The 26833-nt window shown below is 34.0% G+C and overlaps 1 long non-coding RNA gene across 1 annotated transcript; it reads right to left on the reverse strand.

The window, feature by feature from the left end:
• Positions 1-6051: 6051 nt before the first annotated feature.
• On the reverse strand, positions 6052-23148 carry LOC127732820 (uncharacterized). The gene is made up of 2 exons (XR_007996445.1): positions 23091-23148; positions 6052-6446 (listed from the first exon to the last, which is right to left on the reverse strand). It is a non-coding gene; the product is annotated as an uncharacterized LOC127732820 (long non-coding RNA).
• Positions 23149-26833: the final 3685 nt, after the last annotated feature.

A 26833-nucleotide genomic window follows, 5' to 3' on the forward strand; every position in this document is an offset into this window, starting at 1 on the left:
TTTAATTTTGGACCCCAATTTGGACCAACTTGAAAACTGGGCCAAAAATCAAAAATCTAAATACATGTTTAGATTCAGCATATCAAAGAACCTCATATATTCAATTTTTGCTAAAATCAAACAAAGTTTAATTTTGGACCCTTTGGACCTTAATGTAGACCAATTTGAAAACTGGACCCAAAATTAAAAATCTAAATACACTGTTAGATTCGGCATAAAAAATAAATAAATGTGATCAAAGATTTTACAAATCTAATGCGCCATACTGTGCAATTAAAGATTACTTCTTGAAATTTTTCAATATTTGAAATTTGAAAAAAAAATAATATTTGAAGAATAATTCTTTTTAATTTCTGAAATCTGAAATGAGAAAAAATTGACCCCCCACAATTTCTTTTTATCCCCCCCCCCTTTTTTCCCCCCAAAAATTCTTTCCCTCAAGATATGGTCATAATCTCAATTCAAATTTCCAATGGAGTTGGCAACCATAGTTACCCATTTAAATTTACCATAGTGCTAACTTAATCTATTTTATAATAGAATTAAAAATATAGTGTCAAATCTTTCATATGGATTTTTTTGTAAAAAAAAAAGATGCAACATTTGCAGATATTTTTACTGGTCTTCCTTTATAAATATGTATTTCTTTAAACATAATTTAAAAGCAGTGTAAGGGAAGTAACCAAAACGTTGTATTAGGATTACCTCCCTTACACTGTTTTAAAGTATCTTTATTGTTCATTAACCATTACTTTATACATAATTTAAAAGCAGTGTAAGGGAGATAATTTCAATGATGTATTTGATTTATCTCCCTTACACTGCTTAAAATTATGTTTTGTACTAAAGTATTTGTCCATTAACCAGGACAACCTTGTTTTTCCCCCTTTTTTGCCCCTAATTCCTAAACGGTTTGAGCCATAACCCCCCAAAGCAAATCCTAACCATCCCTTTGTGGTATGGAAACTTGTAGTATAATTTCAGAGAGATCCATACACCGTTCCACAGTTATTGTCTGGAAACTAGAAAATGCTTATTTTTGGCCCCTTATTGGCCTCTAATTCCTTAACTGTTGGTACCATAACCCCAAAAATCAATCCCAACCTTCCTTTTGTGGTATTTAACCTTATGGTCAAATTTCAAAAAGATCCATTCACTTAAACTAAAGTTAGAGTGCGAAAACCAATGTGTCTTCGGACGACGACGACGCCGGACGACGACGACGACGCCAACGTCATACCAATATACGACCACAAAATTTTTTTGCGGTCGTATAAAAAGCAAACATGTTCAACAAAGTAAGATCTACAAATAAGTTAATATGACTAAAATTGTGTTTTGAACCCTTTAAGGAGTATTGCCCTTTTAAGACAATTTTACACATTTTGTTCATCATGATTGTTAATTTAAAAACAAAATGATGAAACATAAATAAAAACAAGAAATGATTGTAACAGGATGCTGTTACGAAGTCTCCCAAACGAAGCTCCCATAATTCGTAATTCCCAGGGTCGCCTGACATTGGGCCACATCCAGTGAAAATTGGTTTGGTCCAGTAAAGTTATATGCATTAGTGATGCCTGGGGACTAACCTTGTATATCATTCAAATCATCTTGGCATGACAAACCAGAATATATATGGTTTAGGGGTGGGGATCTCGACCATTTACAAGATACTAGAACATTGGGGGTGGGGAGGAACCCCTGGGGACTGGCCCTATACGTCATTCAAATGTTCATTACATGAGGAACAGGAATATATATGGTTTAGGGGTGGGGATCTCAACCATTTACAAGATATAAGAACATTGGGGGTGGGGGGAACCCCTGGGGACTGACCGTATACGTCATTCAAATGTTTGAGACATGACAAATAGGAATATATATGGTTTAGGGGTGGGGATCTCGACCATTTACAAGATAATAGAACTTTCTCAAATGGCAGGGGGTCGGTATGACCCCTGGGGACTAACCCTGTATTTCATTTGATGTGCTTTATCATGACAAACAAGAATATATATGGTTTAAGGGTGGGGATCTCAACCATTTACAAGATATTAGAACTTTCTCAAATGGCAGGGGGTCGGGATGACCCCTGGGGACTAACCCTGTATATCATTAAAACCATCTTAGCATGACAAACCAGAATATATATGGTTTATGGGTGGGGATCTTGACCACTTAGAAGATATTAGAACTTTCTTAAATGGCAGGGGGTGGGGTTGACCCCTGGGGACTAACCCTGTATTTCATTTGATGTGCTTTATCATGACAAACCAGAATATATATGGTTTAGGGGTGGGGATCTCAACCATTTACAAGATATTAGAACTTTCTCAAATGGCAGGGGGTCGGGATGACCCCTGGGGACTAACCCTGTATATCATTCAAACCATCTCAGCATGACAAACCAGAATATATATGGTTTAGGGGTGGGGATCTTGACCACTTACAAGGTATTAGAACTTTCTTAAATGGCAGGGGGTGGGGTGACCCCTGGGGACTAACCCTGTATTTCATTTGATGTGCTTTATCATGACAAACCAGAATATATATGGTTTAGGGGTGGGGATCTCGACCATTTACAAGATATTTGAACTTTCTCAAATGGCAGGGGGTCGGGATGACCCCTGGGGACTAACCCTGTTTATCATTCAAACCATCTTAGCATGACAAACCAGAATATATATGGTTTAGGGGTGGGGATCTTGACCACTTACAAGGTATTAGAACTTTCTTAAATGGCAGGGGGTGGGGGTGACCCCTGGGGACTAACCCTGTATTTCATTTAATGGGCTTTATCATGACAAACCAGAATATATATGGTTTAGGGGTGGGGATCTCGACCATTTACAAGATATAAGAACTTTCTCAAATGGCAGGGGGTCGGGATGACCCCTGGGGACTAACCCTGTATATCATTCAAACCATCTTAGCATGACAAACCAGAATATATATGGTTTAGGGGTGGGGATCTTTACCACTTACAAGGTATTAGAACTTTCTTAAATGGCAGGGGGTAGGGGTGACCCCTAGGGACTAACCCTGTATTTCATTTAATTGGCTTTATCATTTAGAACATTTTCAATTAAAAAGATTGTGTCTATCACAAACGGTTTTCAATTTATAATCATTTGAAAATTTTAAAAAATAAAATCCCATAGGGTTCTATAGTAAAACCCTCTTTTCTTTTTGCCCCTCAAAGTACCCCTTTATAAACCCCATTGCACAAACAAAACCCTGATTGCACCACTAGACATGTTAGTCTAACATATTGTGAAACCCTAAGTTAATCTGACAAGCGGTTTTGGAGAACGGGTGCGGACAAGTTCAAATTTAAAAGCGGCGGAAGAAGAAGAAGAAGAAGAAGAAGAAGAAGAATAATAATAAGAACTGAGCAAAAACAATAAGTCTTCCCAAACTTCGTTTGGGAGACTTAATAAAATACAGGTGAGCAATTCAGGTTCTTGAGAGCCTCCTGTTTTTATGGACAATAAATATTCCCTAAAATGTCCCAACAATTATTTTTTTGAACCCCCCCTCCCCCCACCAAAAAAAAAAAAAAATGAATAAATTTTCTTTTTGTAAAATGTGGTACAATTTAAGAGAGATCCATACACTATAACACAAGTTATAGTCTGAAAACTGGAAAAATGTTTGTTTTGGCCTCTAATTCCTGAACGGTTTAGGCAATTACCCCAAAAATGAATCCCAACCTTCTGCTTGTAGTATTGAACCTTGTGGTACAATTCCAGAGCAATAAAAAAAACTTATAAACAAGTTATTGTCCGAAAACTAGAAAATCGCATGTTTTGGGCCCTAATTCCTAAATGGTTAGGACCATCATCCCAAAAAACTATTATTAAGGTATTGAACCTTTTGGTTAAGTTTCAAACAGATCCATACACTTCCCGTTTGAATGGTTTTACACTAGTAATTTTTAGGGCCCTTTATAGCTTACTGTTCGGTGTGAGCCAAGGCTCCGTGTTGAAGACCGACTGTGACCTATAATGGTTTACTTTTATAAATTTTGACTTGGATGGAGAGTTGTCTCATTGGCACTCATACCACATATTCTTATATCTACTTAAACTACAGTTATTGTCAAGTTATTGTCTAATAAACTGCTTCGCTGAGCGCAGCTGGATACGCCCGCAGAGGTCCAACCCTGAACATTTGGGGCAAAAATGGACACAATATTCAAGCTTGATACAGGTCTGAATTTGGATTGTAATTAAATATTTGACATATTACAGGTTTCTGAATAAATGTAGTCAAAGAACTTGAAATTGTTTATATGAATTGAATTTATATTCAATTAAAGATTTCTTGCTGTTGTGCAATACACTGTGCTGTTGCGCAATACTTAGTAAATCTGTTGTCAGACTATAAACAAATAAAGTTCAATTAATTCTCAATGTCATATTAGAAATTTATGAAAATCAAAAGGGAGCTTACATCAATAGATATAAACAATTCACCAAAGTTTCATGAGAATTGCTGACAGCATTTTTGAGTTATTGTCAGAAAACTGGAAAATCCCCCCTTTTTTAATGAATAAAACCCCATAACTCAGAAATGTAAAATATAAAATTTATAAAATTCTAAAGGGAGCTTACTTAAATAGATATAAACAATTCACCATAGTTTCATAAGAACTGCTGAAAGCATTTTTGAGTTTTTGTCAGAAAACTGGAAAATCAATCTTTTTTATGAATAAAACCCTGTAACTCGGAAACGTAAAATCTAAAATTTATAAAAATCAAAAGGGAGCTCATGTCAATAGATATAAACAATTCACCACAATTTCTTGCAAGTTGGTGAAAGCATTCTTGAGTTATTGTCCGAAAACTGGAAAATCCCCCTTTTTTAATGAATAAAACCCCATAACTCAGAAACGTAAAATTCAAAATTTATAAAAAACGAAAGGGAGCTCACGTCAATAGATATAAACAATTCACCAAAGTTTTATGCAAATTGGTTAAAGCGTTTATGAGTTAATGTCCGACATGTTGACGACGGACGGACAAACAGACAGACGGACGGACAACGGTATACCATAATACGTCCCGTAAACGGGCGTATAAAAACTAGAAAAATGCTTGTTTTTGACCCCTTTTTGGCCCCTAATTCCTGAAGGATTTAGGCAATTCCCAAAATGAATCCCAACCTTCTACTTGTGGTATTGCACCCTGTGGTACAATTTCAGAGCAATCAAAAAACTTATACACAAGTTATTGTCCTGAAACTAGAAAAATGCATGTTTTGGGCCCCTTTTTGGCCCCTAATTTGTAAACAGTTGGGACCATCACCCCCATAAACAATCCCAACCTTCCTTTTGTGGTTTTGAAACTTTTGTTATATACAGATCCATACACTTAAACTTAAGTTATTGTCTGGAAACCCAATCTGTCTTCAAGACGATGCAACAATGACGTCGTGATAGCAATATATGAACGCAAATTTTTTGCGGTCGTATAAAAACAAACATTACACACAGCAACTAGCCGCAACCTCTATTACAAGCTCCAGGCTTGGGACAGGTACATATAGTATTTATGCAGCTAGGTATTTGCTGGATCCAAACTCTCCCTCTAACCTGAAATTAAGTTGATATAGATTCTGTTTAATCCATGAAAATTGTGAAATTTTTCAACTGTACAAAGTAAATCAACAGAATTTTTCATACAAATCTTTTGTTTTGGAACATCAGTCTGGTTGATTAAACAAATGAAATAAAAATATTTATGAATATCCTAAGTTTTATTCAAGATATAATGTGCATCCAGGTTTACATTTTTGATGCAATGTAAGGCCTAAAGAATTTGTTGTAAAACACTTCTAATTTTGGAACAAGACATGACTCACAGTAAGTATTATCAATGGTAATTTCTTGAACAAAGAGATCACAAAATGTACCATTAATAACAAAATAGCATAACTTTCTTTTAGAGACAAACAATTGACCTTGAATTCCATAAAAATAAATGCTTAATTTTTTAAACACAGTATTGCCATTGTCATCATAAGTCAAGAAATGAAAATACTCCCTAGGTTTAATTTTTTTATTCCGTTACTTGAAAGGACATTTAATCTCAACTAGTGCATCATCACCAACAATGGCATCCGGTGTTGCACCTAAATAGGGATAATCAATACAAACAAATTAAACAAACAACATGCAGAAGTTTTCAGTTTTGATTTTGATTCAAAGGCATTTAAAGCCTTCTTTTCATAGTTTTTCCCATGAAGTGTTGCTTGTGTTGAAAAAAATATTCCTTCCAGCAAGACTCGCAAAGATTGGCGGTGTTTCTCCTTCATGTTGCCTTGCAAATTTCTCCAAATCTAGATGCTGTTAACCTTGATTCCCTGGCTTAAAATCATTTCAAACTAACACTTTGTCTTCTTGTCATCTGTTCAATTTTCTTTGCTTTGTTTACATCAACCTTAAATGTGAACAAATGGTATAGCATTTATATGTAAAATCCTTGTCAATGTAGGGAATAATGTTAAAATACCAATTTTGCTGCACCAGATGTGCATATCAACAAATAGTTTTCATCCGTGATGTTTGAGGCCAAATTATTACCATGTCAAAAATATATATTTTTCTACCATGCATGACATACATGTATGGTAGTATGTCAAATTTATATACAATTGCATGCATTATCAATAAAATTCTTTTTTGGGGTTTTTTTGTAGGGTATCCTTCTTTTCATTCACATTTATATCTACATGTACATCTACATTTTTTTTTGTAATCAATTTGCATGTATCATTCAAAAAACAATAAAGAAAATGTAAGAGACTTTCATCAGTGCGGGGCCACTAGGAGATTTGCCCACTTTGCACCAGCATTATGATGATTTCCTAGGCAGGGAATCGAACCCTGGTACACTGAAAAAGTCTCAAAAATATACCATAGTAATGGTAGCACAAATTTTTTGTCTTGTTAAAAGATTTTGCTTAAAATTAGGCATTATATGTGTAGGACGCTAAAGGGCTTGGTACTCTAAAGTGTGATGGTCTGCGCTGAAGTGCCATGGTATACAACGCTAAAGTGCAATGGTGTAACAGGCTAACGTTACACAGTATAGCAGGCTAACGTAACGTCGTTAGATGGTAAAGTTTCCTGTAAATCAATTTCCTGGTATTAGAATAACGTATACTTGATGTTTAGAAGAAAATAAAAATTTTGCAATTTTTCCATTTATAAAGGGGCATAACTCTAGAACGGTTAAAGTGACACCACTAAAATTCAAAATTGATCTGTGTTTTGTGGTAATAAGCTTAAGCATTGTGTATAAGTTTGATAACATTTGGTTGAGGCAAACTTTAGTTAGAGAATGGAAACCAATTTTGGGACGTATGGACAGACGGACAAGGGTAAAACTTAATGCCCCCTCCACTTCGGCAGGGGCATAATAAAAATCATCTACCCCATACATTTCAAACTTCTGCCTACTTTGGACAACAAATACCTTTATATCTTCTTTTGGAAATAAATATCTGACAGAAAGGTCTTTTGATGTACATGTATCATGTGTATGGCTACAGTAGTTCAGCACGAGATTTCTAACTCTGTCATTGAAAGTTCAATCATTTCTATATTTAGCTGCCTTTGATCATCTAAAAATTCGTCTGACAGGACTCTTTTGTTTGTAACTTTCAGCTTTAACAGGTGAACCTAAATTTCAATGAAATATTATGCATGTAAATTGTCTCTTTGAAACATTCCCCATTTCCATACTTGTCTTGTTTTTGGCCACAAGGTAGTTAATGCGCTCACCATCAAAATGGACCCAAAATTTCCATGTGTGGTATGTAACCTTGTGGTACAATTTCATAGAGATCCATCAACTAATACTTAAATAACTGTCCAAAAACCGGAAAAAAACTTTTTTTCCCTTCTATCTTTCTGCACTGCCCCTTTCTCCTGATTGGTTAGAGCCATAACCCCCAAAGTCAAACCCAAGTTTCCCTTTGTGGTATGGAATCTTGCGGTTTAATTTCATAGTATTCCATAGACTACTGCTTAAGTAATTGTCCATTAACAAGAAAAACCTTGTTTCACCCTTTTTTTACCCTTTTTTCTAAATGGTTTGGGCAATAACCCTCAAAGTCAACCCAAGCTTCCCTTTGTGGATTGGAACCTTAGGGTATAATTTCATAGAGATCCATGCACTTATACACAGCTTATTGTCAGGAAACTAGAAAAATGCTTTTTTGGCTCCTAATTCCTAAACCCATTGGGACAATCATACCCAAAATTAATCCCTATCTTCCTTTTGGGGTATAATTTCAGAGAGATCCATGCACCTAGATACATACATTTGTAAGTTACATTGTATTGTCAAGAAACTAGGAAAAAAAACGCTTGTTGGGCCCCGAATTCCTAAACAGTTAGGACCACAATACCTAAAATCAATCCCAACCTTCCTTTTGTGGTATTGAACCTTGTGGTAAAATTTCATAGAGGTTCATTACTTTTAACTTAAATTATTGGAAACCAAATGTGTCGTTGGACGCTACCTACGACGTGATAGCAATAAACAAACACATTTTTTTGCAATTGTATAAAAACTGAAAATATCAACAACTAGAAACTTTGGATGCAATGCTTAGGTCTGTGCAGGGCCATCAGGTTAACTGCCCTACTTTGGCAACAGCCTATGTATACAATGTATGTTTGCCTGGGGAGAGAACTCGAATCGACCCTGGAAATCATGTTAATAATAAAATGCACAGCTGGGGTGCAGCTTGATACGACTGCAGAGGTTGAACCCTGAACAGTTGGGGCAAGTATGGACACAACATTCAAGCTTGATCAGTCAGGGGACTTTCTTAAATGAGTGATTTTCTAAATCACTGATTCAAGTAACATTATGTCCATAAAGGTTGGAAGTAAGAGTTGTCTTTCTTTAATAATCACCCATTTAAGTAGTACAAATTAATCACTAGACTAAGTGATTTAATTTTATTGTAGCTTTAAATATAGAATACTAATGATCCAGGGACTAATTATGTTGCTAAAATTATCAGAACCAAAATCTGTGTTGATAGGATGACAGGGTCATGTCAGGTGATGACCTTGTACTAAATCTAGGATAATGCACATGTAATGACATAAAATCACTTGTTTAAGTATCATACCTCAATTTCCTTCCAAAAAATCACTTCTTTAAGTATAATTTTTTTAATAACCCCCACTAATTTCAACAACAGTGAAATTTTGATCGCGAACAGTAGAATTTTAGTACATAATCTATAAGATGAAACCTTGAATTTTACAGGAAAAATACTCCCACTGCTGGGAAAAATCTGTTAAAAAAGTATCAGTTAATTATGTAAAGCCATTTTTATAGCATTTTTTCAACTAAAATAGAATTTGCAGCTAAATGATTGCATCAAAGGCATAATTCTTGCTGCTTAAAAGAAACAAAAAGTTCATTTTTTTCAATTTTACTAATGAAAAGATATTATCTAAACCTATGTTTAAAATTTTTCGTAAAACTACAAAATCACAATTTGTGACAAAACTTCGAATTTGCTACTTAAATAAGTGATTTAAAAATCACTTATTTCAATAAGTCCCCTGACTGATACAGCACTGAATTTGGATTGTAATTAAATATTTGACACAGCGTAGGTTTCTGACACAGAATGAATGTGGTCTAAGAACTTAAAAAAATTTAATTTACCTATTCAAACCATATCATTATTATTTGCTTTTATATATAAACCAGAAATAACCAATTTAAAATGGAAAATTTTAAAGAAAAAAAAGGAAAAAAAAATCCCCCCCACAAATTTTTTGAACCCCCTTATGATTCATCACCCCCAAACTCAATCCCAGCCTTCCCTTTGTGGTATGGTACCTTGCAGTACAATTTCAGAGAGATCAGTACACTTAAACACAAGTTATTGTCTTGAAACTAAAAAATTGCTTGTTTTTTGGCCCCTTTTTGGCCCCAAATTCCTAAACGTTTAGGGCAATTACCCCCAAACTCAAACCCAGCTTTCCCTTTGTGATATGGAACCTTGCAGTACAATTTCATAAAGATCTATACACTTACACACAAGTTTTTGTCCTGAAACTAGAAAAATGCTTGTTATTTTGCCCCTTTATGGCCCCTAATTCCTAAAATTTTGAAGGAATTACCCCAAAAATCAATCCCAGCCTTCCCTTTGTGGTATGGTACCTTGCAGTACAATTTCAGAGAGATCCATACACTTGAACACAAGTTATTGTCTGGAAACTAGAAAAATGCTTGTTTTTTGGCCCCAAATTCCTAAACGTTTAGGGCAATTACCCCTAAACTGAATTCCAGCATTCCCTTTGTGATATGGAACCTTGTGGTACAATGTCAGAGAGATCCATATGCTTACACACAAGTTATTGTCATGAAACTAGAAAAATGCTTGTTTTTTGCCCCTTTTTGGCCCCTAATTCCAAAAATTTGGAGGCAATTACCCCCAAAATCAATCCCAGCATTCCCTTTGTGATATGGAACCTTGTGGTACAATGTCAGAGAGATCCATACACTAACACACAAGTTATGTCTGGAAGTTACAAAAATGCTTATTTTTGGCCCCTTTTTGGCCCCTAATTCCTTAACTGTTGGTACCATAACCCCCAAAATCAATCCCCCACCTTCCTTTTGTGGTATTGAACCTTATGGTAAAATTTCATAGAGATCCATTCACTTAAACTCAAGTTAGAGTGCGAAAACCAATGTGTCTTCGGACGACAACGACGACGCCAACGTCTTACCAATATAGGACCGCATAATTTTTTTGCGGTCGTATAAAAATAATTTAATCGTCATCATTTTGAGTCAGTATAAATTTTCATTGAGCAACAACTGGGTAAACAGAATTCATAAATATGTACATGTAATGAAGGTGCAGCAAGCCAGCATGTCAATGTTGTTGGGATTGACAAGATGATGACTGTAACTGAACATTTTCTTTAAATTGGCAATTTTGGCCATGGGCAACCAAACTAGAGGCTTTTATGGCCCAGTAGTTTCAGAGGAGAAGATCTTTGAAATAATAAAGGATGAGGACTACGACAGACGACAAGTGATGACATAAGCTCAAATTGCTTTTTTCAGCCAGGTGACCTAAAAATTGACTTTTGGGTCTTTTTTCTTTGATTCATAGGAGACATTCTGGGAAATATAATACGTTTCAATACAAAAGGTTGTAGTGTTGTAGCTTATGCAGTTGCAATTATGAGTCTACTCTCTTCAGTGAAATATTTTAAAGTCAGAGATCCATCACCATTCTCAGACCATTGTCAATTGATAACTTACATAAAATGTTATCTTCAGATGAGTAAACATCAAAACAAATATATAAAACAAAAGTTCAATTATAAATGGACTAAAATTTCTAAAAAAAATATTGGAAATAGAACTGGATAAACCAGATACAATGTATATATATATGAAGAAATAGCTAGGTTTTAAACAAACAAATTTGAGAAAACATCAGATGGAATAAATCTTGCTAATAATGCAATATGTAATATTTATACTTAACTTATCAGAAAAGTGTATGATACAAAATTGCTTTAAAAAGGCAAAGAAAAAAATAAAGGACCATGGACAGATAACGAATATTTGGAATTAAGAAAAACTGTCCAAAAGATAAGTAAACAAGAATGAGTTAAGAGTACAAGGATGTCCCACTCGCACTTTCATTTTCTATGTTCAGTGAACCGTGAAATTGGGGTCAAAACCCTTACATGTCTTATTTGGCATTAAATTAGAAAGACCATATCATATATAGGGAACATGTGTTCTAAGTTTCAAGTTGATTGGACTTCAACTTCATCAAAAACTACCTTGACCAAAAACTTTTACCAGAAGCGGGACAGAAGGTCGAACAAACAGACCCAACAGACGGAAAAAAACATAATGCCCCTCTACTATCGTAGGTAGGGCAAAAAAACTGAAATTATCTCCCTTCAACCAAAACTAGAAATTGAAATTTTTTTTATTAAAGTAAACTACTGAAAAAAGACTTATAGATTTAAATGAAAGCAGTATAATATAAACAGAACATATTAAAGAAACTTAAAAATCTGTCTCCATCAGAAGGTAAGGAATTTAGGAATATTATAAAACATAAATAATAAATTGCTTCGCTGAGCGCAGCTGGATACGACCGCAGATGTCCAACCCTGAAAAGTTGGGGCCAAAATGGACACAATATTCACGCTTGATACAGGTCTGAATTTGGATTGTAATTAAATTTTTGACACATAATACAGGTTTCTGACACAGAATAACTGTAGTCAAAGAACTTCAAATTGGTTATATGATTTGAATTTATATTCAATTTTTTGCTTTTGTGCAATACACTATGCGAATTAACAACCCCCCCCCAAAAAAAAAAATTTTTTTACCCCGTTTTTTGGCGTTTGTGCAATACACTATGCTGTTGAATATTAACCCCCCAAAAAAAAATATTTGAAGAAATTTTCTTTTAATTTCTGAAATCTGAACATCTGAAATGAGAAAAATTGTCCCCCTCCAATTTTTTTCACCTCCCCCTTTCCCTTATTCAAAAAAATAATTCTTTCCCTCAAGTTATGGTCAGTATCTCAGACAATCATCATTTCTTAATACATAATTTACAAGCAGTGTAAGGGAGGTAATCAAACATTGTTATCTAAATTGATTTGGATTTTGATTTGGATTACCTCCCTTACACTGCTTTTAAATTGTCTCAATTGTCCTTTAACCAGAAAAACCCTTGTTTTTCCCCTTTTTTTGCCCCTAATTCCTAAATGGTTTGAGCCATAACCCCCCAAAGTCAATCCTAACCATCCCTTTGTAGTATGGAAACTTGTGGTATAATTTCAGAGAGATTCATACACTTTAACACAAGTTATTGTCTGGAAACTACAAAAATGCTTATTTGGGCCCCTTTTTTGGCCCCTAATTCCTAAACAGTTGGGACCATAACCCCCAAAATCAATCCCAACCTTCCTTTAGTGGTTATAAACCTTGTGTTAAAATTTTATTGATTTCTATTTACTTATACTAAAGTTATTATCTGGAAGCCATCTGTCTTTGGATGACACTGACGACGATGACAATGTGATACCAATATACGACCAAAATTTTTTTAATTTTTGCGGTCGTATAAAAAATAAACACAATCTAATGATTCATCACTTTTTTACCTTAATGTGCTCGCTAAACACTTTAAAACGCAAGCAGAACCAGATAGAATAGATTAAAAATTCAATAAACTGCTTTGCTGAGCACAGCTGGATACGCCTGCAGAGGACAACCCTGAACAGTTGGGCCAAAAATGGACACAATATTCAAGCTTGATACAGGTCTGAATTTGGATTGTAATTAAATATTTGACATATTATAGGTTTCTGAATAAAATGTAGTCAAAGAACTTGAAATTGGTTATATGAATTGAATTAATATTCAATTAAAGATTTCTTGCTGTTGTGCAAAACACTGTGCTGTTGCGCAATACTTAGTAAATCTGTTGTCAGACTATAAACAAAAAATTAGCTAAATAAATTGTTTCAACGAATAAAGTTCCACACATAACAGAAATTTATGAAAAAAATTACTGCGCAAATCATTTTTGAGTTATTGACAGAAAACTGGGAAATCCCCCCTTATTTAATGAATACAACCCCATAAATCAGCAACGTAAAATCTGAAATTTATAAAAATCAAAAGGGATGTCACATCAATAGATATAAACAATTCAGCAAAGTTTCATGAAAACTGTTCAAAGCGTTTTTGAGTTATTGTCCGAAAAGTGGGAAATTCCCCTTTTTTAATGAATACAACCCCATAACTTGGAAACGTACAATCTAAAATTTATAAAAATCAAAAGGGAAGTCATGTCAATAGATATAAACTATTCAGCAAAATTTCATGAAAACTACTCAAAGCGTTTTTGAGTTAGTGTCCGAAAACTGGGAAATCCCTCCTTTTTTAATGAATACAACCCCATAACTTGGAAACGTAAAATCTGAAATTTATAAAAATTAAAAGGCAGCTCACATCAATAGATATATACAATTCAGCAAAGTTTAATACAAACTGGTCAAAGCGTTTTTGAGTTATTGTCTGACATGTTGACCACGGACAGACAGACGGACAACGGTATACCATAATACGTCCCGTAAACGGGCGTATAAAAATTAAATATCTAAAGAAGAGTGAGAAAGCAGAGAACAAAAATTAATAGAAAAACAATCAGATAACCCTATTAACATGATTAAATTATCTGAAATAAATGTGGATAGTGTCCACATGTGGACACAGATGATGCCCCCGGCTTGCATATCATATAGTTATAAAGGGACATAACTGACGAACAGTAAAAGTGACGCTACCCAAAAATTTTGTGGTAATAAGCATTGTGTGTAAGTCTCATAACATTTGGTTGAGGCTAACTTAAGAAGAGAACAGAAACTAAAAATTCAGCAATTTTTATGTTTATAAAGGGACATAACTCAAGAATGGTAAAAGTGACGCCACCAAATTTCGTACTTAATCTGTATTATGTAGTAATAATCATTGTGTATAAGTTTCATAATATTTGGTTGAGGCAAACTAAAGTTAGAAAACGGAAACAAAAAATTTGTACTTGATCTTAGTTTTGTGGTAATGAATATTGTGTATAGGTTTCATAATGTTTGGTAGAGGCAAACTTAAGTTACAGAATGGAAACTAAAAATTTTGCAATCTTTCGATTTATAAAGGGGCATAACTCAATAATGGTTAAAGTGACACTACCCAAATTCAACTTGATCTGTGTTTTATCAGTGGAAGTCAAAATTAAACATTGCATTGTATAAAGCATTGATTGTAGTTGATTCAACTATAATCATGAACAAAGGAAGATAACTCCAATTTTAAAAATAACTTGATATTTAGAAGAAAATAAAAATTTTGCAATTTTTCCATTTATAAAGGGGCATAACTCTAGAATGGTTAAAGTGACGCCACCAAAATTCAAACTTGATCTGTGTTTTGTGGTAATAAGCATTGTGTATAAGTTTCATAACATTTGGTTGAGGCAAACTTAAGTTAGAGAACGGAAACCAATTATGGGACGGACGTACGTACATACGTACGTACGTACAGACGGACAAGGGTAAAACTTAATGCCCCCACCGCTACGGCGGGGGCATAATAAAAAATAAAATCATTAAAGAATGGTAAAACGACTGACCCAGACTTAATTTGTTATGAAATAATAAAACACAGTAGCCAAGTGATGTTAACCACATTAGCAAAATGATCTAATCTTATACTAGATAGTTCAATTTATCAAGACGAGTGAAATTAATCATCTATAATACCTATTTTTAAACAGGGAGATGTACTTGATCCAGCTAATTATAGGGTATCTCCTTAATGAATTGTTTCAGTAAGATATATTTAATTGTATCATAAATAACAGACTGATAATAATTTTTGAAGATAAAATGAATCCATCACAATTTGGATTCAGAAAGACTAATAGAACTTCAGATAGTCTATTTATCTTAAAACCAGTTATTAATAAATATTTAAATAATAACAAGAGTGCACATGCTGAAATGTCTCGCCTTCTTCACTTATCATTGATATTATGCTGATAGTCCTAAATATAAAAAGCTTTACTACAACTATCACATAAACTTAACATGATCCAAGAAAATGAGGTCAAGGTCATATAAACCAAACAAGAAATACATGTACACCTTACAATAATTCAATACACTAAATATAGTTGACCTATTGCTTATAGTTTCTAAGATAGACTTAACCAAGAAAACCAAACATTGACCAATGAACTATGAAAATGAGGTCAAGGTCAGATGAACCATGCCAGGCAGACATGTTCAGCTTGCAATCCTTCCATACAAAAATATGGTTGACCTATTGCTTATAGTATTAGAAAAACAGACCAAAAAACAAAAACTTAACACTGAGCAATGAACCATGAACATGAGGTCAAGGTCAAATAAAACCGGCGAGACTGACATGTAACTCATAAAATATTTCCATACACCAAATATAGTTTTCAGGGCAATCAAAAAACTCATACACAAGTTATTGTCCGGAAACTAGAAAAATGCATGTTTTGGGCCCCTAATTCCTAAACGGTTGGGACCATCAACCCCAAAAACAATCCCAACCTTCCTTTTGTGGTATTAAACCTTTTGATTAAGTTTCAGTCAGATCCATTACATTAAAGTTATTGTCCGGAAACCAATCTTCGGACGCTGCTGCCGACGTGATAGAAATATACGAACGCAAATTTCTCAAAGTACAAGAAGAAACAGTTTTTGTGCACATGAAACACTTTCATTTATAATTTGAAGTAGCAATAAATTATGCAAACATGTACCTGGTTATATGTTTAGTTCTGTAAACAATAACTTCATCATGTTCATGCAGGAAAATTGGTATTTTATCAATTTTTCAAGGATTGAAGCAACTACCATTTTACAGTGTCTGTAGTTTTCTTTGCCAAAATTGGAAAGAAGGAGTTTGCAGAATCGGAAAGTAAGCGTTACCAGGTTTTGAATTGGAAAGGAAGCGTACTGAATATATATACACTGTGACAAATTTACATGTACTTATTCTTTTGAATGCAGATAATTGAAAGGGTATACTCTTCATGACTTCTACATGTACAAAAATGTATTTTGTGTGAAAAAATCGCAGACCACCAAAAAACTGTGTATTGCACACAACATGTGTGACAGCTTTTTAATAAACATATCTGGTGTAGTCATTCTATGGAACATGCAAAATGCCAGTACCATGTGAAAAGTTAATAATGGTTCTGGAAAAAAATCTGAATAAAACAGAAGTGAATCAAATAGCCACCTTTGTGTAAAGTTTGAAGCCATATACTGCTTTGAATAAAACCAAAAGAAAGATCTTTGATTGACGTAATTGACATTTTTTTCTGCATAGAAATACAGGACTTGATTTATTCTGCATATCTTTTTTTTTCTGTGTGAAAAAGGCATAAAGTCAGGAATCTGATGTTCAGTAGTTGTCGTTTGTTGATGTGGTTCATAAGTGTTTCTCGTTTTTTATATAGATTAGACCGTTGGTTTTCCCGTTTGAATGGTTTTACACTAGTAATTTTTGGGGCCCTTTATAGCTTACTGTTCGGTGTGAGCCAAGGCTCCGTGTTGAAGACTGTACTTTGACCTATAATGGTTTAATTTTTTAAATTTTGACTTGAATGGAGAGTTGTCTCATTGGCACTCATACCACATCTTCTTATATCTATATAAAGGCATAATTTTGTGTTTATAATCATCTGGCAGGAAACCATTCATCAGAGAAGTATTGGTTGCAATACTTCTCTGATGAATGGTTTCCTGCCAGATCGGCAGATGATTATAAAATGAAGTCCAAAATCAACACTTTGATTCTTCAACTTTCTTGTATTAAACTATTAAGTTCTGAAAACATTTAAGCCCCCTGAAAAGCACCCTATTATATTATAAGATTTTATTTTTCTATTGTCGCCCTATAACCCAGTTCAAACCCTACCTTTAGGGAGCTACCATTTGATTTTTATAGGGGGGCTCGGATGAAATATTTTGTCCTGCATTTTCTTTTAGTTGTAATCTCTGTCCTGCCTTTTTATTTTTCACTCTATTCGGTCCTGCCTTTTTTTCATTAGTTTATCATGTTTATACTGATTTTTTTTACATAAATTGTCATCCTGCCTTTTTTTTTTGCCAAGTTGCTCATCCTGCCTTTTTTTTTAACTCAAAACTCCTGTCCTGCCTTTTTTTCAAATTTCATCCTAGCCCCCCCCCCCCCCCCATAAAAATCAAATGGTAGCTCCCTTAGTCATGTTAGTAAATATCATTTTTTCATTGACTTTTTCATGCAGACGCTGTTGTATTGATCTGAACCATGCATCTGATTAAACCCATTTCAAAAGAGTTTTAAATGTTTATTTTGTTGTGCTGTGACACCACTGTCCCAGGTTAAAGAGAGGGTTTGGATCCAGCAAATACATTTAACCTCGCTGCTGCCTGCAGATATACTATATGTACCTGTCCAAAGTCAGGAGCCTGCAATTTTAGTGGTTGTCGCTTCTTACAAAAATGTGTTACTGAGTGTACTATTTGTTTTTCGTTTATTGTTTTTATATTTAAATCCTGTCTGAATTGTTTCACATTAGTATTTTTTGGGGCCATTTATAGCTTACATTGCGGTGTGAGTCAAGGCTCTACATTGAAGGCCGCACTCTGACCTATAAATTAATTATGTTCACTGCTTTGGGTCTTGAATGGAGAATTGTCTCATTGGCAATCATACCACATCTTTTTGTGTTTATATATATTTATGATCTTATTACGTTACCTTTGTGTGTAAAATCAAATCAGAAACAGGAGTACCATCTTCGCTAGCTAAGGATTACGGTCCAGTCCCCCTTTAAAGATGCAGGAATATGGACGATTTCGAAAATGAAGCATGGGAATATGTAAAATGGCAATATTTACATTTGTAAAATCTACTCACTTGTCAAAGTCTGAATAAGAATTGTCAAAGTAAGGCTACTATATTCATCATGATATTGGGGGATTATCTAAAAAATTATATTAATCATGGTTTTATCATGTTAATAAAAGTACTATCTGTTCTTTTGCATTTAATGTGCAATGAAAACAAATTTATGGTTTAACATCAGGTGTAATTTACATTGTAGTTATATAGTTCAGGATATGGTGTGTCTGGATAAACACCTCCTGCCTCCAGGGTTTCTTATCCAGGCACACCTATCCCTCAATGTATAACTATAACACGTTTCAATTATTGCACCTTACTGGAAATTATGATGGTTAGTTTTCTGCTAAAGTGACAGAACTTGTAATCTAACTATTGTGTACCTATTTGAACATAACAATAATAGAGACCTTAACAACTTTAAACTTATGGAGCACATAATAGTCACATCAATTATGTCCCATCGTCATGATCGTGAGAAAAACAATATTCTCTATGAGCTACAATATGGCTTTAGGGAAGGCAGATCCTGTGAAATCGAACTCATTGAGTTTATATATGATTTAGCAAACATGAATGTGGGACAGCAAACTGATGTATTGATAAGGGATTTCACCAAGGCCTTCGACAAGGTAAACCCTAGCTTACTTGTACACAAACTACAAGCTTATGGAATTAGAGGTAACACCAATATGTGGATAAAGAACTGGCTAAATGGGAGAACACAACTGTCGTACTAGAAGAAAGCAACTCAACATCAGTCCCTGAAGATTCAGGGGTACCCCAAGGCTCAGTCCTTGGACCAAGCCTCTTTTTATATTACTTCAACAACCTGCAGAAAGACTTAAATGCTACAGTTCGCCTGTTTGCAGATGATACCATAGCCTACATGTATCTAACAATAACATCAAAACATGGAAAAATATTTCAAGCTGACTTAGACACACTTAGTGTTTCCCCTATCACACACAAGAGTGCACACGCTGAAATGTCTCGCCTTCTTTACTAACCATTGATTTTATGTTGATAGTCCTAAATACAAAGCTTTACTACAAGTAACACATAAACTTAACATGATCCAAGAAAATGAGGTCAAGGTCAGATAAACCAAACGAGAAATACATGTACACCTTACAATCATTCAATAAACCAAACATAGTTGACCTATTGCTTATTGTTTCTAAGAAACAGTCTTAAACAAGAAAACTTAACATTGACCAATGAACCATGATTATGAGGTCAAGGTCAGATGAACCATGCCAGACAGACATGTACACCTTACAATCAATTTCGGCATTAAATATAGTTGACCTATTGCTTATAGTATCTAAGAAACAAACTTAATCATGAAAACTTAACATCGACCAATGAACCATGAAAATGAGGTCAAGGTCAGATGATACCTGCCAGACAGACATATACACCTTACAATCCTTCCATACATCAAATATAGTTGATCTATTGCTTATAGTTGAAGAAAAACAGACCAAAACACAAAAACTTAACACTGAGAAATGAACCGTTAAAATGAGGTCAAGGTCAAATAAAACCTGTGAGAATAACATGTACATCATAAAATATTTCCATACACCATTTATAGTTGACCTATTGCATATAGTATTAGAAAAAAAGACCAAAACTCAAAAACTTAACTTTGACCACTGAACCATGAAAATGAGGTCAAGGTCAGTTGACACCTACCAGTTGGACATGTAAACCTTACAATCATTCCATATACCAAATATAGTAGACCTACTGCTTATAGTATCTGATATATGGACTTGACCACGAAAACTTAACCTTGTTCACTGATCCATGAAATGAGGTCGAGGTCAACATGGTCAAATGAAAATTGTCTGACGGGCATGAGGACCTTGCAAGGTACACACATACTAAATATAGTTATCCTATTACTCATAATAAGAAAGAAATTAACATTACAAAAAATGTTGACTTTTTTTTTCAAGTAGTCACTGAACCATGAAAATGAGGTCAAGGACAATGGACATATGACAGACGGAAACTTCGTAACATAAGGCATCTGTATACAAAGTATGAAGCATCCAGGTCTTCTAGCTTCTAAAATATAAAGCTTTTAAGAAGTTAGCTTACATATGTTGGATAATTTTTTTTCTTAAAATTTTAAAGTTAAGGTAAAACTCCATATGGCATGTATGGAGGTGCTCCTAATTAAAGGAGGCTTATACTAAGAAAAATAAGTTTACTTCCGGTTTACTATTTTTGAATGCATTACAAGGAAATTAGTCCAAGGATCAGTTTAAAATCTTTTCACAAAATGGCGTCTTGTCAAAATCGATTCAAAGAATTTAGTGTTTCCATCGATTTTGTTTATTAAACAGTGTAAAACAATGTCGATCTATAATAAAGCAGGTGAAATTGATAATCGGCGGTACTGAGAAATGCTTATGTTTTGTTATGTTCTTCTCATATATTTTATGACGGTATGATACTAAACCCCTAACAGGAGGGATTGTGCCTGATATTCATATGATGAAGACATAATCTTTCAATCAGTTTAATTGAGGTCTGGAGCTGGCATGTCAGTAACTGCTAGTAGTCTGTTGTTATTTATGTATTATTGTCATTTTGTTTATTTTCTTTTGTTTCCTATTCTGACATCGGACTCAGACTTCTCTTATACTGAGTTTTACTGTGCGTACTGTTGTGCGTTTGTTTTTTCTACATTGGCTAGAGGTATAGGGGGAGGGTTGAGATCTCAAAAAACATGTTTAACCTCGCCGCATTTTTGCGCCTGTCCCAAGTCAGGAGCCTCTGGCCTTTGTTAGTCTTGTATCATATTTAATTTTAGTTTCCTGTGTATAATTTGGAGTTTAGTATGACGTCCATTCTCACTGAACTAGTATACTTATTTGTTTAGGGGCCAGATGAAGGACGCCTCCGGGTGCGGAAGTTTCTCGCTGCATTGAAGACCCATTGGTGGTCTTCGGCTGTTTTCTGCTCTATGGGCGGGTTGTTGTCTCTTTGACACATTCCCCATTTCCATTCTCAATTTTATTACAAACTTTTTGTTCAAATAAGTATGATCATTTTTACTAGTTCACATTTTTGAAAGATTTGAATCACCATATGAATTGATCTTTTAATCATTCAATCCGGATTGAGGAGAATTATGATATCGAAATAAATATCATCAAGTGAAAATAATAAAGAAGAAATAAGTAGAGAAACACACCCAAGCCAATTCTGGACTTTATACATCCACTTTCTTGTATTCAATCATTTACGAGACCATGGTGTTATCCAAAGAAGTGAAAAGGCGGCATGGCGTCATTCATTAGGACATAAAAAGGGCATGGCCTCTATCCATGCTAAACATGCCTGGGGGAAACACTACACACTAGCAAGATTTGAACGATCATGGTGTATGCAATTTCATCCCGACAGATGCAGTGTCTAACTCTAGATCTTAACATGCTTTAGGGTAACAAACAGAAAGACACCTATCAAATCAACATACCATCTACACAGCCACAAGTTGGAAGAAGTACAGGCTGCAAAATACTTAGGTCTATCCATACAAAACAACCTAAAATGGAACCAACATAATATGTACACCAAATAACAGATACAGCAAATAAAACACTTGGATTTTTGAGGAGAAACAAAACAACCTAAAATGGAACCAACATAATATGTACACCAAAATGACAGATACAGCAAATAAAACACTTGGATTTTTGAGGAGAAACAGAATAGCATCTACAAAAGTCAAGAGACAAGCGTATATAGGATTAGTAAGACCGCAACTTGAATACGCCACAACTGTATGGGACCCAGCCACAAAAGACTCCATCTACAAAAAGAACAAAGAAGGGCTGCAAGGTATGTGACAACTGCTAGTGTCACAGACATGATGAACCCCCTAGAATGGAAACCCCTATAACAACGAAGAAAGGCAACCAGACTTGTCATGTTTTACAAAAATGACAGTAACATGTTTGAAATATCTAAAGAAGGTGACTCACATCATTTTTGCGCCAAGGAATAAACATACATCCAAAAGCATACCAAGTACCACTCTTGCGTATTGATGCACATAAGATGTCCTTCATACCACAGATCATAAGAGACTGGAATGCTCTACCACCAAACATCCCACAGGCAGACACCAGATGCCTTCAAGGCCCTAGTGTCAGACCACTAGAGCCTTGGAGGCTCCAACTGTTTTAATAGCCAATTTTTAAAGCTCAAATTTCACTAGTACACGTATATATAGTTTCACTGGATCTCAGCACCTTACTTAACAAACGTCTTTTCCCGTAAACGGTACTTGTTAGAAAACAAATCTTATATATATAGCAGAATCTTCGACTTGTTGAAGGAGGCTATTATGATTATCCGACAGAACAGAAGCAATCGAAAACAATTTATAAGTTACATGACATGCATGAGTTACGAATCAATGTAAAACAAAAAAAAACACTTCTTTCTTCAATTGAATAAAAACTACATCTATCTGAAACAAAACGTTAAAAAAACAGTTGAAAGAAAACGGAACGCTTTTAAACAGATCATTACCTGCAAGCTGCCATTTTGTCCTATTTAATCGAAGCGAATGAGACCAAAGGTGTTCCGAATTAGATCTTCGAATGAATATATATATGAAATTTCAGACATGCTACTCTTATATATGTCGAATAATTTTTCTATTTCTCACAATTTCTTGGTAAAAATTAACAGAAAACTGCAGAAAGTTCCCACCACTATGCTTAAATAATAATATATGTGATATATATTAGTGTTTTTGGTGGAAAACAAAAAAAGGCGAATTAGCCCAAACGCCCGTTTATAACTCCAGCTAGATATGCACTTTTCAGATGGTCATACTTCAAAAATCGATAATTATTCAAATAGTTGTCCGATTAAAATGTTTGGACGCGTTTTTGGGAGATATCAACTAGCTGTATAACATATCAAAACCACAAAATGATAGCATCATTATTAAGGGTCGAAATTAGCACAGACCTTTGGGCTAATTTTTTTCAATTACCCCAAAGATTTTATTACCCCAAAGGTACCAATTTTACATATAAACGGACACCAACGATTCATATTTCGATTATATATATATATATATATATATATATATATACATTGTACATACAATACATGAATGCTTCATAAGCTTTCACAAGATGAGTCCAGCTCAAACACTGAACTTCCATAGTTACATATCATATTCAGGGAAATTAAATAGACAATTATATTTGACTAGCCTAGAGACCAGGAGATAGACCAGGGTATATCTTTACCTAAGAGTAACATAACACACCAGGGTATTTCTATACATCAGTACAACATTTATACACAATGGTGTGTAGTTGGCCCAGGGTAAAGTTAAATAATAATATCATCATCACATAAATCCTGAATTTATATATACTGAAAAATTTATTCAATTTGATGTATTTTTGACATCCAGTAATAACATTTTTATATTTTTCTAGATAAGATAAAAAGTTATGGAAGCTCAAAATGTATTGGGGAAGACAGATTTACATTTAAGTCTGAGAGAGAGGCCAGACATTCATTTTACAAATGTATATTAAATAAACAAACTTTTTCTTTCATTTTCAAATTTAAGATAAATTCACTCCAAGCGTGAATTCCAACTGCAGAAAATAAGTAATAATGCACAATGAAAGGTTTAGTTAAAATCAATTTATTATGGAAATTTACAAGTATGTGTGGAAAAGGGCACATGTTAAACACGCTGCTATACTTATTATTAAACACTAAGGTAATAAATTGACACACTGGAATGTATAATGCAAAGTAATCTATATTATTATATGGTATATAAATAAAACTGTGATTTCTATTTTGGCTACTTTGTGATGTAGGGTTGTTGGTAATGATGACAGTTACAAATAAGAAATTATTAGTGAATTGTAATCCCATGTTAATGAAAAAATATTAAAACTCTTGAGATAAAACTAACATTTCAATAAGAGGAAAAGTTCAATTCAGGATCAAATTATGGCTAAGGGCATGTCCATTTCAAAATTTCTGAATAGATCATGAAATTAAGAAAAAAATCTTTCAATTAAAATATCTATGTAATCAATTAAGCGTGAGAAAACACCAAAACATATTTGGTTCAGCCTTATTTTCCAAGATGCATTACAAATGTACTCATTCTTACAAACTTAGATATCATTGAATGTATTCATTATTGTTATTTTTTTATTATCAGGAAAAATGATATCTTAGGAAATGAATGCTCTGTATGAATAAACAATAATTTCTAATCAATGCAATACTCAATCCCATTACAGTTTAAGAATAATAATAAACTGCTTCGCTGAGCGCAGCTTGATACGACCGCAGAGGTCCAACCCTGAACAGTTGGGGCAAAATTGGACACAACATTCAAGCTTGATACAGTTCTGAATTTGGATTGTAATTAAATATTTGACATATTATAGGTTCTAAATAAATGTAGTCAAAGAACTTGAAATTGGTTATATGAATTGAATTTATATTCAATTAAAGATTTCTTGCTGTTGTGCAATACACTGTGCTGTTGCGCAATACTAAGTAAATCTGTTGTCAGACTATAAACAAATAAAATTCAATTTCTTCTCAATGTCATATTTGAAATTTATGAAAAATCAATAGGGAGATTACATCAATAGCTATAAATAATTCACCAAAGTTTCATGAGAACTGCTGAAAGCATTTTTGAGTTATTGTCCAAAAACTGGAAAATCACCCCTTTTTTCATTAATAAAACCCCAAAACTCAGAAATGTAAAATCTAAAATTTATAAAATTCTAAAGGGAGCTTACATCAACAGATATAAACAATTCACCAAAGTTTCATGAGAACTGCTGAAAGCATTTTTTAGTTATTGTCTGAAAACTGGAAAATACCCCTTTTTTTATGAATAAAACCCTGTAACTCGGAAACGTTAAATCTAAAAGTTATAAAAATCCAAAAGTATTTTAATTTTGTGCTGTTACACCACTGTCCCAGGTTAGGAGAGGGTTGAGCGCTCACCCGCCATATTCTTTATGTGCCTGTCCCATGTCAGAAGCCTGTAGTTCAGTGGTAGCCGTTGGTTCATGTTTGTCATATTCGTTTTTCGTAAATTGTTGTGTTATCAATTAGGCCGCTAGTTTTCTCAATTGAATTGTTTCATATTTTTCATGTCGGGGCCTTTTATAGCCGACTATATGGTACGTGTTTTTCTCATTGTTGAAGGCCATACGGTTGCCTATAATTGCTAACATCCACTTTATTTGAACTTTGGTGGATGGTTGTCTCATTGGCAATCATACCTCATCTCCTTATTTTTATATAATCCTGTCACATTCTTTAAATGGTGGTACCTATAGTTTAGTGACTGTCTGCAATCATTTTTTAAATGTTATTAGCTGAAATTATGCCGTTAGTTTCTTTTGTATTGTTACACATTTAACTAGCAAGTACCTAATCACTAAACTGTATTGTTTTTTTCTTATTATTGTTGGCTTTGTGCCATGCATTCTATGGTCTTTTGGTAGATAGTTTTGTCATTATCAAGTATGTGTAGCGATTTTGTGCCATGTATTAATACATCATACCACTTTATTTATTTCATGGTGACAAGAGTTTGATTCTCATGCTGTGTTGAGACCATAGAGAGTTTTAATTTTGATTAAGGTAGTATCTTCTCTTCTAAGCACAGTTATGGCATATTTATTCTGAGATATAAAAACTTCACTCTTTTCTTTTGGTCTGTATTCTTATCCAGATAGTTTTGCCATCCATCAGTATTATTTGTTTATTCATACATTTTTTCCTGTTGAATTAGCTACCTTGTATCTTGGTGTCTCTAAATGTTTATATTGTTTCTCTATTTTACCGTAGTTTGTCAGGTAATTTTTTATTAGATTTCTCTGCCGTTATAGTTTGTAATATGTTAAAAATGTTCGGCATAACAGTATTCTGTATTGTTGCAGACAAAACTAGTGCCAGAGGTCCTCTTAAATTTTGAAAGTTCAGCATCAGATATGTAAATGGGAGTATATATTATTATTCAGATATGTTCAGGCAAGGTTAAATAATGATAATAAATAACACTTAACATCATTCATCCCAAATCTTTTATTTTGAAGACTTTACTGTCCACTTTTATACTTGTTCTACTGTAATGTCTACATCCTTTTTTTAAGATGCATTTTTTTTAGAATCTTTAACACAACAGTTTTTAAAACTTGCATCCAATTCAGGTGATAATAATGTTGTGCTTAAAATTTTCAGTCATCAAATCAAAA

This window comes from Mytilus californianus, unplaced genomic scaffold, assembly GCF_021869535.1.
Source record: "Mytilus californianus isolate M0D057914Y unplaced genomic scaffold, xbMytCali1.0.p SCAF_28, whole genome shotgun sequence".
NCBI classification, from domain to species: domain Eukaryota; kingdom Metazoa; phylum Mollusca; class Bivalvia; order Mytilida; family Mytilidae; genus Mytilus; species Mytilus californianus.